The sequence below is a fragment of the Mus musculus genome, chromosome 17 (assembly GCF_000001635.26).
Source record: "Mus musculus strain C57BL/6J chromosome 17, GRCm38.p6 C57BL/6J".
Lineage (NCBI taxonomy): Eukaryota > Metazoa > Chordata > Mammalia > Rodentia > Muridae > Mus > Mus musculus.
Genome location: NC_000083.6, coordinates 23,585,724 through 23,599,981, shown reverse-complemented (window position 1 = coordinate 23,599,981; position 14,258 = coordinate 23,585,724). Strand labels below are relative to the sequence as shown.

The 14,258-nt window shown below is 45.9% G+C and overlaps 1 protein-coding gene across 12 annotated transcripts in view; it reads left to right on the top strand.

Moving 5' to 3' along the window:
• The first annotated feature begins 226 nt into the window (after positions 1-226).
• Positions 227-14,258, top strand: part of Zfp13 (zinc finger protein 13) — a 29,910-nt gene continuing 15,878 nt past the window's right edge. For 4 of the 12 annotated variants that reach the window (XM_030249749.1, XM_011246422.3, XM_006524205.4 and 1 more), the window contains exon 1: positions 13,715-14,021. The gene's annotated coding sequence lies outside the window, so the exon portion shown is untranslated. Of the gene's footprint in view, positions 831-13,714; positions 14,022-14,258 lie in introns of those variants that run through there. The other 8 variants (XM_011246423.3, XM_006524210.4, XM_030249748.1 and 5 more) reach the window with 6 other exon arrangements.

Here is a 14,258-nt window from a genome sequence, read left to right as displayed (position 1 = left end):
GTCACTGGGCTACATGAAATCCCGCCTCAAAACAAACAAACAAAAACCTGGGCCACTGACTTCCACAAGTAGTCCTCTGACTTCCACATGTGCCCCCACCCAACCTATAAATAAGTAAATAAATAAATGTAGTGAGAAAAAAATTAAAACATACACCGACAAGAAGATGTGATAAAGATGAGTGTTCCTCAGTCCATATAGCTTTTAAAAGTCTCCCCCACCAGAATCCTGCTAGTGGCTTTGTCCTACTAACAGCGCCCTCCGCCTCGCCCCGCCTCTCAGGAGAAGTTACCTCCACAAACCCTTTGGAGCCCACTTTAAAGTCAAACTCTCCCCTTTGCATTGATGGGCTTTCTTAGTTACATGCTCCCAAATACAGAGGAGGATTCCTTCCGGGAATCAGTGGTGCTATCTGGAGTGTCCACCCCGTTCTAGAGTGCACTACATCACTCGCGGGGTCAAGGAAACTCGGCGCTGGTCGCCCCCAAAGCCCTGATGTCTCAGACTGTCGTGACTAGGCCCAGCCTTGCTCTGGCTGCTCCTAAGTTTCCCTGCTAGGGTCAGCATCCAGCTTATTTTTAACTGTGTGGGGTGGATCTCACTGGACCACCCAGTAGGCACCAGTTTTCTTACTGCGCTCTATGTCCTCAGCACAGAGCCCAACGCCTAGCACGCAGGACACAGGAAAAGGCTGAGCGACAGCTTGACTTAGGCACCGCCCTCAAGAGATTTCCAGTTTTTCAATGGCAGAGCACCTCAACTTCCTGCTGCGGACTCCTCCCACAATCCTGCAACTTTGATTCCTCTCTAGAAGCCCCAACCCAAGAGAGGTGGGCCGGATGGTGGGAGCGGGGCATTCTGGAATAGGCGTGGCCTTCTCTGGAGGCGCGGCGAGCAGGGTGAAGGAGTGGAGAGCTTTCTCTAACAGCAGCTGGGCACAGTGGGTAGAGTCCTTCCTGTCTGTGGTTGCGGTGGTTTGGGGGGCGGGGAGGAGGGGGCGCAACAAAGGTTCTGAGAGTAGGGAGGAAGGCTGACGAGTTTACAGCTTGTGTAAACAGGCTCCCCAACTCCTGCTTCTCTGCGTGGTCTGAGCCCGCACATGTTCACCTTTACACACTAGCCTACACACTAACCGTAGACATGAACCTATCCTGCTTCTTGAACTCTAGTGGAGGCAGCCGCCCACCCTGGGGAAGCAGAAACCATCGTGTACCCAGCAGAGGGCCCTTGACTGGTGGTCCAGCAGAACCAAGGTCCACAAGGGAGGGAGCAGGGAACTGCTGGGTCAGAAAAACCTCTCCTCAAACTGGCAGGCAGTTAGGGAACACAATGTGCGTAGGACGCGGTGGGTACACTGTCTACTGTGTTCAGTTACTAGTGAGTCGTAGGACAATGTTTCTTAAGGACTCTCTCCCTGTGACTGTTACAAATTTGTTTTGTGTTTATATGTGTATGTATATATGTGTTCCTGCTGTATACATATGTATACAGGCACACGTGTAGTCATACTTGTGTGCAGGCTGAAAATCCATGTCCATTGACTTCTTTGATTATTCTTGTTTTTTTCCCCTCTGAGACAGGGACTTACTATGAAGCACTGGCTGGTCACTGTGTAGATCAGGCTGGCCTTGAACCCACTAAGGGGTATCCCCTTGCCTTCTGCCTTTCTTCCAAGTCCTGGGGTTAAAGGCACACATACCACTATGCTTGGCGCTGTCCTCCTCCTCCTCCTCCTCCTCCTCCTCCTCCTCCTCCTCCTCCTCCTCCTCCTCCTCCTTTTTCTTCTCCTTCTCCTCCCCCCCCCCCGCCCCCTCTGTCTCACTGTGTAACCTTAACTGGCCTTGAGCTTTCTCTGTAGACCAGACCTCAAAGATCTGCCTGCCTCTGTCTCCTAGGTGCTTCAATGAAAGACATGTGCCAACATGCAGAACATGCTGCCTTGGTTGCTTTGTTGTTGTTGCTGTTGGTTTGGTTTGGTTTGGTTTTGAGGGGGGAGTATCCGTTACTGAACTGGGGCTGGATGGCAGGCTTGACTGGTTGGCTCCAGGGATCCATCTACATCTGCCTGCTGAGTGTAGGGAGTACTGGTGTTTACTGCCACATCAGACTTTTAATGTTGGTGCTGAAAGTGTGAACTCAGGTCTTCAAGTTGCTATGACAACCGTATGGTCTGAGTCGTCTCCCAAGTCTCCACTAATTACTTTTGTTGACCTGAATAAGTTTGAGAAAAAAAAAATAGGACAGTCAGATTAATTCTAGGTTCTGCTTAGTTTTCTTCTTCTTCTTCTTCTTCTTCTTCTTCTTCTTCTTCTTCTTCTTCTTCTTCTTCTTCTTCTTCTTCTTCAAAAGATTTATTTATTTATTATATGTAAGTGCACTGTAGCTGTCTTTAGACACTCCAGAAGAGGGCTCCAGATCTTGTTGTGGTTGGTTGTGAGCCGCCATGTGATTGCTGGGATTTGAACTTAGGACCTCTGGAAGAGCAGTCGGTGCTCTTAACCATTGAGCCATCTCTCCAACCCCAGTTTTTTCTTTTTAAAGACTTGTTTATTTTATTGATATGAGTGTTCTATCTGCATGTACACCTGCATGCCAGACGATCCCATTACAGATGGCTGTGTGCTATCATGTGGTTTCTGGAAATTGAACTTAGGACCTCTCAAAGTACCAGTGCCTTTAAACGATGAGCCATCTTTCGAGCCCAATGTGTAACCCAGGTTGGCTTCCAACTTGTGATCATCCTGCCTCTGTCTCCTTCAGGAAATCCTGTCAGTGTGCACCACCACAATTGGACTAGTTAGCTTCTTGTCTCCTGAAGACATGCTAGAATTAGCTGGGAAGAGTAGTCTCCATTGAGAAAATGCTCTGGCTAGATTGTCTGCAGTTAGGTGTGTAAGGAAACACTACCACTGACTAATATTTATTTATTATTTAATTTATTTATTCCTCTATAGCCCAGTCAATTATGAAACTCACAATTACTATATAGTTCAAACCAGTCTCAGACTCGCAGTCTTCCCAGAACTGAAGTGAGAGGTATGAGATGACCCCCAAACCATTTCCAGCTAGGCCAGAGGAGCAGCCCTTCCTGTTGTGGCCTGACAAGGATGGCTGTGACTAGTGCTAAGAGACCAAGCTGTAATTGGCCCGAGTCACAGTTTGTGCTAGGAGCCAAAGTTGTGTTTGGTTGAAAACACATGACTTAGTGGCTGTGATTGATTTGATGAGAAAAATCTCTCATGCAGACTTTAAGATGGCCCTGCTCAGCCTGTGTCTTTAGGGCCCAGACACTACCTCCAGTGGGTGTGTCTAGGGAAGGTTTTAGTCCTCTGGTGCTGTCATAAGGATAGTCTGGGTGACCTGTTGGTGGCTTGTCCTTGTTCCGAGCAGCAAGGAGTGCAGTCAACAGCTGTCATGTAAGGAGTCAAATCACCTCACCTCCAATGTATGTGCTTAATTATAGAAAAATGAACATTGCAGGAACACTGGTGGGTGTTAATAATCTAATAGTGATTATTAATTTCTTTGAGACAAGGTTTTATCATGTAATAGTGGCTGTCCTGGAACTCACTGTATAGACCAGGTTGGCCTTGACTCAAGGAGATCTGCCTGCCTCTGCCTCCTGAGTGCTGGGATTAAAGATATGGACCATAACACCAAACACTATTAGTGATTTTTAGCAGTGCTTAACACCAGTCTAGTGCTCTAGAGAAAGACGAGTCCCTTTAATTAGTCTCCCTAGAAAGCTAAGGCCAACCCTGAGTATACAGTGAATTTGAATTCAGCCTGGGGTACATAACGAGGCCTACTGTTCAGCAAACAAACAAAACAAAACACCAGGAAAAAACAATGTCCATATGTTTTCCATTCCAAGGAAAGAATAAACAGATACACAGACACACACAGAGAGAAAGACAGACACACATACACACTTACTTCTTTTTTATATAAATTTATTGTTTATTTATTATATATATGTACACTGTAGCTGTCTTCAGACACACCAGAAGAGGGCATCCGATCTCATTAAGGGTGGTTGTGAGCCACCATGTGGTTGCTGGGATTTGAACTCAGGACCTTTGGAAGAGCAGTCAGTGCTCTTAACCATTGAGCCACCTCTCCAGCAAGCCCCCCCCCCCCACCCCCCACATTTCATTTGAAAAAATAGATATCCTGACATGTAGAGAAAGGAGTCACAGGCTGGAGAGAGGGTGGACTACAGACTTCAAGCAAGTGGAGGACTGAGGGTTCCAGCTGAAAGGGGCCTCACTCAGCGGGGTTCCCTGCTGAGTGGCTCACAAGCCCATGTGCCGCCTCCTCCATTGCTTCAGTGTCTGACTTAATAATGACTGAGCTGGAAAGTCAAGCCAATGCTGGGGAACATTCCAGGTATCACATGGCATGAGGTGACAGCAGCAGAGTATTTCAGGATGATGACAATGTCTTGGTTTCTTAAAAATTCACTGACTAGCCAGGCAGTGGTTGCACACGCCTTTAATCCCAGCACTTGGGAGGCAGAGGCAGACAGATTTCTGAGTTTGAGGCCAACCTGGTCTACAGAGTGAGTTCCAGGTCAGCCAGGGCTACACAGAGAAACCCTGTCTCAAAAAAAAAAAAAAAAAAAAAAAAAAAAAGTCACTGACTCAAGCCTGAGTGACTTTTGAACTGAGTCTGAATGTCGTCCCTTTGTGCCTTCACCATAGGCTATCTTTAGTATTGGGTAGGCAATGTCGTCCCTTTGTGCCTTCACTGTAGGCATCTTTAGCATTGGGTAGGCAGTGTTTTAGGCGCTGGAATATAGAGGTTTGGAGAGTTCTGATCCTCAACTGTTTAGCTTTCACTGTTGTCAACAATCAACAGTGTTTACTGTTGCTGTTTACAAGAACCCACCAATCCTCTTGGTGCTTGACTAGAACAAGGGAAGACCAAAAGTTTTGTGCAAACTGTGTCCAACAGCCCTGGATGAGGCTGTGATTACTGGTGCCAAAGCTAGCCGATCTAGGAGCTAGGCATAGGCAGGAGGCTGGGACTGCGGTATTGTCCAGGTGCAGATGAGTCTTGCTTATTCACCATGAGGAATTTTTCTTGCCACTCCATGTGTACTGGGATTAGAGGCCATCCTTCTTCAGGGGATGGTGCTCTCCTTCCACCATGCAGGTCCCAGGGGTTGCACTCAATTTATCAGGCTCCATGGCCTTTATCCAGTGAGCAACCTTTTTTTTTTTTTTTTTTTTAAGATTTATTTATTTTATGTATGTGAGTGCACCATTGATCTCTTCAGACACAGCGGAAGAGGGCATCAGATCCCATTACAGATGGTTGTGAGCCACCATGTGGTTGGAATTGAACTCAGGACCTCTGGAAGAGCAGTCGGTGCGGTGCTCTTAACTGCTGAGCCATCTCTCCAGCCCCTTCAGTGAGCAACCTTACTGCCTCCTCTCTCTTTCTTTCTTTCTTTCTTTCTTTCTTTCTTTCTTTCTTTCTTTCTTTCTTTCTTTCTTTCTTTCCTTCTTTTCTTCCTTTCCTTCCTTCCTTCCTTTCTTTCTTTCTTTCTTTCTTTCTTTCTTTCTTTCTTTCTTTCTTTTCTTCCTTCCTTCCTTTCCTTCCTTCCTTTCTTTCTTTCTTTCTTTTTTTTTTTAAAGATTTATTTATTATTATATGTAACTACACTGTAGCTGTCTTCAGACACACCAGAAGAGGGAGTCAGATCTTGTTACGGATGGTTGTGAGCCACCATGTGGTTGCTGGGATTTTGAACTCTGGACCTTCGGAAGAGCAGTCAGGTACTCTTACCCACTGAGCCATCTCACCAGCCCTCTTTCTTTCTTTCTTTCTTTCTTTCTTTCTTTCTTTCTTTCTTTCTTTCTTCCTTTCTTCCTTTCTTTCTTTCCCCTCATTTTTTCAATGACGAATGATCTCTTATGTCACATACACTCAAAGTGAGCAGACCAGCTGTACATGGTTTTGTAACAGGCCTCCAGACCTTAGCACAACTAACTCCAGGATGAAAGCACCATTCAGGCCATAAAAGTCAAAGTGTGGACAGTATCAGTTGCCAAAATAAAAGCAAAGATCTGATCCATTAAAGTCCACAGTTCTGAGAAAGTCTCTAAATATTCTGGTCTTGATTTTTTGGTTTTGGTAGTTTTGCTTCCGGCTAACTATTCTTGCTAACTGAGGAATGTTAGGGTATGGCTTTGTGTTTAAAAGCTCATCCTAAACAACCCTTGGAACTACACTGGAATCCTGACCCCTCAGTGTAGTCTCCTGCCTGCTACAATTGCCTCCTTCAATAAAGACTTTTTATTGGCTTAAACCTGTGCCCAAGCAGTCTTCTCACAGATAGCTCACAACAGTTTATGCCTTTGTGTAGCTGAAACTGATCTCAAACTTAAGATCCTTCTACCTCAGTCCCAGAAATCCTGTGATTATAGATAATCATGTGTCACCACACCAGACCTTCCTTTAAAAAAAAAAATTACGGTGCACACTGTGTGTACGAGTGTAGACTTCTGGTGTCTTCATTCACTCTCCATCTTAATTTTTCAGACTGGTTCACTCACTGATCGAGGAGCCAGCAAGTTTCTGGGACCCTCCTATATGTATGTGCCTTCCCAGTGCTTGGCTTTCAGGCACACAAAACTGATGAAACTTTTACCATAGGTCGTGGGGATCAAATTTATACTTGACAAGCAAACACTTCACTGACTGTGCGATCTCCCCTTGTACCGATTTAATTTTTTTTTTTTAAATTTTATTTGAGGTGCTGGGCTTGAATCCAGGGTTTCCCTACATGCTAGGTAAAGTCTCCATCACGGAACTCTCCACGCCTTACTTCCCCTACTAAATACAGTTCACACTGTACATGAGCAAGTGTGCGTGGGACAGACGTACATAGGTTCTGGAGACTCCGTGGAGTGCTGAACCTGTACCGATTTCCGATCTGTTTCTGTTCCTGAAGGCTCTTCTTTAATTACTTTGAGTACCCAAGCCTCGAAACGTCCCTACGCTTTCTATGAGTGAGCTCTCTTGCCCGCAAACAGTCTCTGCTTTCTGACGGGTGAAAGTCGACTGTGTAGGACAGCAGCTTCCTAGCAATGCATCCTCATCTCGAGAATGGTGAACCCGAGAAAGATGGGAAAACCGGAAGTTGCGGTGGCAGCCGGACTGGAAATGCGGGGACACCGGAGAGAGTTAGCTGCTAGGACAAGGCTGCCCAAAGACTGCGCGCGAAAGAGCGGGTGGGCGGGGCCTCCAGGTTATAGCCAACCTTGGGCGCGCGCTGCGAAGCGTGGGCGTGGCGAGTTAGTAGCGTCCTGTACTGACTGGATCTGGGAGCTCCCGGGAAGGTGTGCTGCAGAGAGCAGAGCTCTTTGGTGGCATAGTCCTTTCGGCTTTGCCCTTCTAAACATGTGCTATCAAGGCTCGAGGGAGCACATCGCGGGGTCCCCTCCGCGTCTCTGGAGATGTCTTTGACGATTTTAGTGATTTTCTTATTTTCTATCTCCTCTTCTTCCTCCTTCAGTTCTTCTTCACTATGTAGACCAGGCTGGCCTGCAACTTAAAGGATCCGCTTGCCCTTGCCTCCTTAGTGCTGGGACTAAAATGGTATTTCTCAGGTTCTCCCCTGTCGAGTATATAAACCCTGGCTCACCATGCGGCTGCTGGCAACAGAACCCCGCTTCTCTGAAAAACCAGCAAATGTTCTTAACTGAAGAGCTAATTCTGGAACCTTCAATATATTGATTTCAGTATATTTCATTAATTCTTTGTGAGTTGCATACAACGTATTTGGATCTTCACAGCCCCTCCTAGACCCACCACATGTCCCCGTCTCCATCTTCCCAAATTCCTATCTTTAAAGAAACAATAACACATCAAGTCCAACTATTTTTGTTGTTGTTCAGGCTAACCTGAAACATACTATGTAGCTCTGGGTGACTTTGCATCTCTGATCCTTCTGCATCCACTTTCCAGGTGCTGAAATTACAAATACATATTACAATGCCCAGTTTTCATTTGGGGGTGTGATCCAAATTCACTTTACCAATTGAGTTACATTTGAAACATCACCACCACCACCACCACCATCACCACCACCATCATCATCACTGACACAGTTTTTCTCTATAGCTCTGGCTGTCCTAGAACGTAGAGATCCCCCTGCCTTTGCCTCCAGAGAGCTGCGATTAAAGGAAAGCACCACCATGTCTGGCCTATCATCTTCCTTTCTCTCTGTCTCTGTCTCTGTCTCTGTCTCTGTCTCTGTCTCTCTCTCTCTCTCTCTCTCTCTCTCTCAGGTTCTGCTTTTTCTCCTATGCTATCACCCTTCCTTCCCAAGGTCACATGTCTGTATTGTCCTAGTCTCTACACTGCTTCCTTATTTAGTTAGTAATTAGCAATTCCTTACTTAATTAGTTATTTTCTTCTTGCTTTATGATCCTTCTTTCTGAATCTCATTACTCCTTAAGACCTTTGAGAGCAGCTCAAGGCTTATTTGCTGAACAGAATGTCCTGTTGTCAGTCAGCTCAGAGCAGCCTCTGGAGTTGATGTTTGTCAAGTGATTCTCCAAACTGAAACTCTGACGTCATTGTCACTACAACCCCAAACAAGTGCCGCTGAGCTGGTACAGGCAACACAATTTCTGTGGAATCTTTCTTGGGGGAGGAGGGGTTAAGTCTGAATTTCTCCGTGTGGCCCTGGCCATCCCGGAACTCGCTCTATAGACCAGGCTGGCCTCCAACTCAGATATGCACCTGCCTCTGCTTCCTGAGTGCTGGGATTAAAGGGATGTGCCACCACTGCCCAGCCTTCTATGGAATCTTAAATTTAAATTTTGTCTTTCCAGAGGTCCTGAGTTCAATTCCCACCGATCACATCATGGCTCACCACTGTCTTTAATCTATATCTGCATGTACACATGCATGCCCAGATAGAACATTCATATACTTTAAATAGATCTTTTTAAAGTTTTTCTCATTGAAGTAGAAATTTCTTTTGCTTATCTTTAAAAATACCCCAACTTTGGGGATGTGAGAGATTACCCCATGGCAACCTTTGAATAGATTTTGTTTTCTCTTTCTCTCTCTTTTTAAAAAAATTTTTTTTAATTAGGTATTTTCCTCGTTTACATTTTCAATGTAAACATTTATTTATAAGTACAATGTAGCTATCTTCAGACACACCAGAAGAGGGCATCAGATCTCATTACAGATGGTTGTGAGCCACCATGTGGTTGCTGGGAATTGAACTCAGGACCTCTGGAGGAGCAGTCAATGTTCTTAACTGCTGAGCCATCTCTCCAACCCCTAAATTTTGGTTCTTGAGCCCTTCAAGACCATTTCTCTCATCTTTTCTTTTGTTTTTGTTTTTGTTTTTTTTTTCCAGTCAGGGTTTCTTTGTGTGGCCCTGGCTATCCTGGAACTCACTCTGTACACCAGGCTGGCCTTGAACTCACAGAGATCCACCTGTCTTTGCCTCCCAAGTGCTGAGATTAAAGGCATGTGCCACCATTTTTTGGATAACAATGGAGTCCCACCATGTCCAGCTACATCTTCATCTTTTATTTTGTTATGCTTGAGATAGAGTCATGGGTAGCCCAGGCTAACCTTGAACTTTCTATGTAGCTGAAGGTGCCTTGACCTCTTGATTCCTTTCCTAAGTGCTGAAGTTGCAGGCGTTTATCATCACACATAGTTTTTGTTTGTTTGTTTTTTTAATTTTTTACATCTGCCTGTCTTATTCTTTCATTTTCTCCTAGAGCCTTCTGGCTCTTTTGGGGATGGCTGTACTATACAACTGTGGTAACTCTCTCCCAGACCACGTCCTCCTCCTCCTCCTTCTTCTTCTTCTTTTTTTTTTTTTTTTTTTTTTTTTTTTGGTTTTCATGAGACAGGGTTTCTCAGTATAGCTCTGGCTGTCCTGGAACTCACTCTGTAGACCAGGCTGGCTTTGAACTCAGAAATCTGCCTACCTCTGCCTCCCAAGTGCTGGGATTAAAGGCCACCACTGCCTGGCAGTTCCTCCCATTCTTAAAAAAGGGTTAATAATTTTTTGTACATAAAGTACTCAATACATATTGTCTAACCAAGTATGTCCAGACGTCATTGGGTGACTCTAGGTGATCTCACGGTGGGACACACATCTCTGCACACTCTGTTCCTCAATATGCCTGCAATGGCCTCTTTAGTTGGTGGTGAACTTTTACATGATTGTTTTGGACTTGGTCACTCTGGGAGGCAACACGGTCTTCTCTCCAAATGAGTCCCCTGACTTGCACTCTCCTCTCTGCTTGTCTCAGGCTGAGTGCAATGTGCCATCTATTCCAGGGCCCCTTAGCATGTATGAGTTTGTAGCTGTCTCTGATTTGGAAATGGCACTAAGCACATTTCTTTCACTGTGAGGATTCAAACTCCTGGACAGACTAACCTGAGACAAACCCCAGTGTAAAATTTATGTTTTATATTGGCAGTAGACTCAAGACAGATCCCACAATTCCTCAAGTGTGATTGTTTTTGGTGCCTGAGGAGGTTGGAAAGGCGCATCAGATCCCCTGGGGCTAGAATTACAGACCACTGTGAGGCACCATGTGTATTCTGGGAATCCAAGCTTGGTTCTCTGCAAGAATAAGTGTTCTTTTTTTTTTTTTAACTTTTTAAAAGATTTATTTATTTATTAATGTGAGTACATGAGTACACTATAGCTGTCTTCCAGATGAAGAAGTCCAGATGAGGGCATCAGGGTGGTTGTGAGCCACCATATAGTTGGTGGGATTTGAACTCAGGACCTTCAGAAGAGCAGTCAGTGCTCTTAACTGCTGAGCCATCTCTCCAGCCCTAAGAACAAGTGTTCTTAACCACTGAGCTACCTCCCAACCCCACAAGCATCATGAAGTCCTAGAGCAGAATTACTAACTCCAAGCTACACAGGCTACTTGCAAAACTTACCATCCGTACAGAGTAAGTCTAGTGTTGTCAAATGTTCTGATTAAAAAAAAATATATTGTGTGTGCGCACGTGTGTGTACGCGCGTGTGTGTGCATGTGTGTGTGTGTGTGCACGCGCATGCACATGTGCGTGTACGTGTGTGTGTGTGTGTGTGTGTGTGTGTGTGTGTGTGTGTGAGCATAGGTGTTAGAGAAAAGCTTTGTGAAATCTATCCCCTCTTAACACTTTTATGTGGTTTCGAGGAATCAAACTCAAGTCACACTTTCACAGCAAATATTTTTCTGCGGAGCCATCTCACCAACCCAAATGTTCTGGTTTTTTAAAAATTCAAATTTGTCTGGGTGGCAATGGTGGTGTATGCCTTTAATCCCAGCACAAAGGTAGGTGGATCTCTGAGTTTGAGGCCAGCCTGGTCTATAAAGCAAGTTCTAGGACAGCCAGGGCTGGGCCCCCCACCCCCCTTATACACACACACACACACACACACACTTCAAGGGAACTCCAATCATTTTTTAATGGTGCGGTTAACTATTACTTTACTCATTTTATAAATCACTAGAATGTGAGTCTAGGGCCTGGCACATATGAGAGAAATGCTCTATCATTAATCTGCTCCACAGCCTTTTTGTTTTTTAGACAGGTCTCATAGTTGCCCAGGCAGGCCTTGAACTTGTGACTCTTATGACTCAGTCTTCTGACTAATCAGAATCCCAACCCTGTGACACCCACTGTAGCAAATTTAAAAGAAATTAAGCCCAGTGAGCCCACATCACATGCTTGTGAATGAAAGACTCACAACGTGAGGACTCCCCCACGTTCTGACTCAGGAGAGGCGACACCCCAAAATCACCAACGAGAAATGGTCTTGCTGCAAATTGCAAGAGGATTTTTATTCAAGAGCGCTCTTGAATAAAAGAGGTAGAGGTAGAGGACCGTGGCGCCCCGAGTAGCTGGGTAAGGGGGTATTTAAAGGAAAAAACCACAACTCAAGGAGGTGGGAAGGGCGTTGTTGGAAAATACCAAAAATACCAGTTAAGAGTCACAAGGAAGTACAAAGTCACAAGTGTCAGGTTATCTCTCAAGACAGTTTCTAAGAGCCCCTAACAATCTAAGAGCCCCTAGCAATAGCACCTTTGCATAGTGGGTTCCAGTAGTGGTCAGGGTGGGTCAGGGTGACTTTCTTTGAATGAATACTCTTTGAACCCAGGAAGCGGGTGGGTGGAGGAAGGAATCTGTTTTATGATTAGCATACCTTGGAGCATTGAGTTTACTACTCTTTCATGAACTTGTGCAGGGAACTAGGGTTGCTCCTTTTTGTTGTTAAATTTTAAAGACAATTTCTTGCCACGTAGCCCTAGTTTCTGTGAATTATGTAGCCCTCTCTGCCTGGCTTCACTTTTTGTACTCCTCTGCCTCAGCCTCCTGATCACTTCTGAGATTATAGGATCAAACCACTGTTCAGCCACTAGTATTTGCCTTTTGGAATGAAAGATCCAGTCTCAAAAGACTCGATGAGTGATGAGCTGTAGCCAGCAGGCACAGGATGAATTCCTGCAGACCATTCCGCCCCAGGAAGTGTTCTCAGGCTAAGACTCCACCCCTCTCCTAACACTGCTATGACCTGTTCTGGATGGAATGAGAAGCACAGTCACTTTCTTCCCCCTTAGAGCCTTAGTTCCCCAGGTCTGAAGGTAGCATCAGGATCTTGGACAACTGAATCAGCCCCTATTTAAAAGTTATTATATTTTGTTGTATATATGTCTGTGTGGCATGTGGGTGCAAGACACTTGGAATTCAGAAGAGGGTGTCAGATCTGCTAGGAATACCACCACGTGGGTGCTAGAGATTGAACATAAGTCTTCTGGAAGAGCAGCCAATGCTCTAAACCTCTGAGCCATCACTCCACCCCTCCACCCCACTCTCTGTCTTTTAAAAACCATAGTATCTTCAGATCTCTGAGAGTTAGAGGACAGCATGGTCTATATAGTGAGTTCCAGGGAAGCTAGGGCTACATAGCGGAGACAACAAATCCATGATATCTTATCTAGTTCTTCAGAGTTCTGTACAATGTAGTTGAACTATACTCATCCCCCATACCTCCCCCTCTCTCAAATTCACCCTGGGTCAGTCTCCATACGCCTCTATTATCGAGCCTAAATGATTCTTTTAAAATCCAATTCCTCTCCCATCTTGTAGACAGGTAGGCATCAGGGTGGGCTACAGAGAGTCTCATCCTGTTTCCTAAGTGCACTCAGGGATGGAGCACTCTGCCAGTTTGGGAGGGTCCAAAGTGCTCCAGAGGAGTAAAAGACCTTCTGATGTGTGGGTGTGGTGTGCGAGAGAGAATGGCTCTGCTCCTTCCATTCAGCGCAATAATGCTGCTCCGTTATGATGACTACAGTGCTGTCTTTGAGTCACAAAACACCAGAAATTATGTTTTGTTTTTGAGACAGTTTCTCTGTGCTGTCTTGGAACTCGCCCTGTAGCCGAGGCTGGCCTCGAACTCAAGGATTCAAGGATCTGCCTACCTCTGCCACTCGAGTGCTGGGATTAAAGGCATGTGCCACAAGGCTCAGAGCATCTTCCGTTTTTTCTGTTTCGTGTTTATAGATACCGTTGGGTATAGTAAGCGTTGAGAGCCAGCACTGACACTTTCTCCCAAGCCAAAAGCAGGTGCAGCAGAGGCAAGGGACCCCAGGACCGGAACCCTCAAATCTGGGAACTCTGTAAAGCTACAGCTGAGTTGGGGAATGGGATCTGGAAGGAACTTCCTGTTGTCCCTAATCCCAGCCTCCACCGGGCTTCTCCATCCGTTCTGTTCTGGCTGCAGACACTGGTTTCACTCTAGGGAGGGGGTCTCCATTCCCACCTTCACCCCCGGGTCTCCTTTGTTTCCTCCTTGTGTGAAGGGGATGCTAGGGAAGGCACATGGAAATCGGCTCGTGCAGTCAGCTTGCAGAAGGGGGCAGGGTCAAAGGTGGAATGCTGGCAAGCGATAATGAAGGGGCTGGACCCAGGATTGGGAAGATGAGGACACGTACCACCCAGACCACGACCACGATGATCGTTCCCAGGTGGGAAGCTGCAGCTTTGAGAGAACGGCTGACGGTGGCAGCTAATTTGTGGGTTTCAGGCGAAGCTCTGTGTCCGGCTGGGGCACACAGCAGGCATCAACGCACTGGCGCCTCCTTGGCAGGCTCTCCGCAGAAGTTTCTGCACCTCATTGACAAGAAGCCCTGATTCAGCCCTCACTTGCCATCACCTGGCTTCACTGAGATTTAGGGCTCTTGCTTCAGTGACAAAGGGGACAA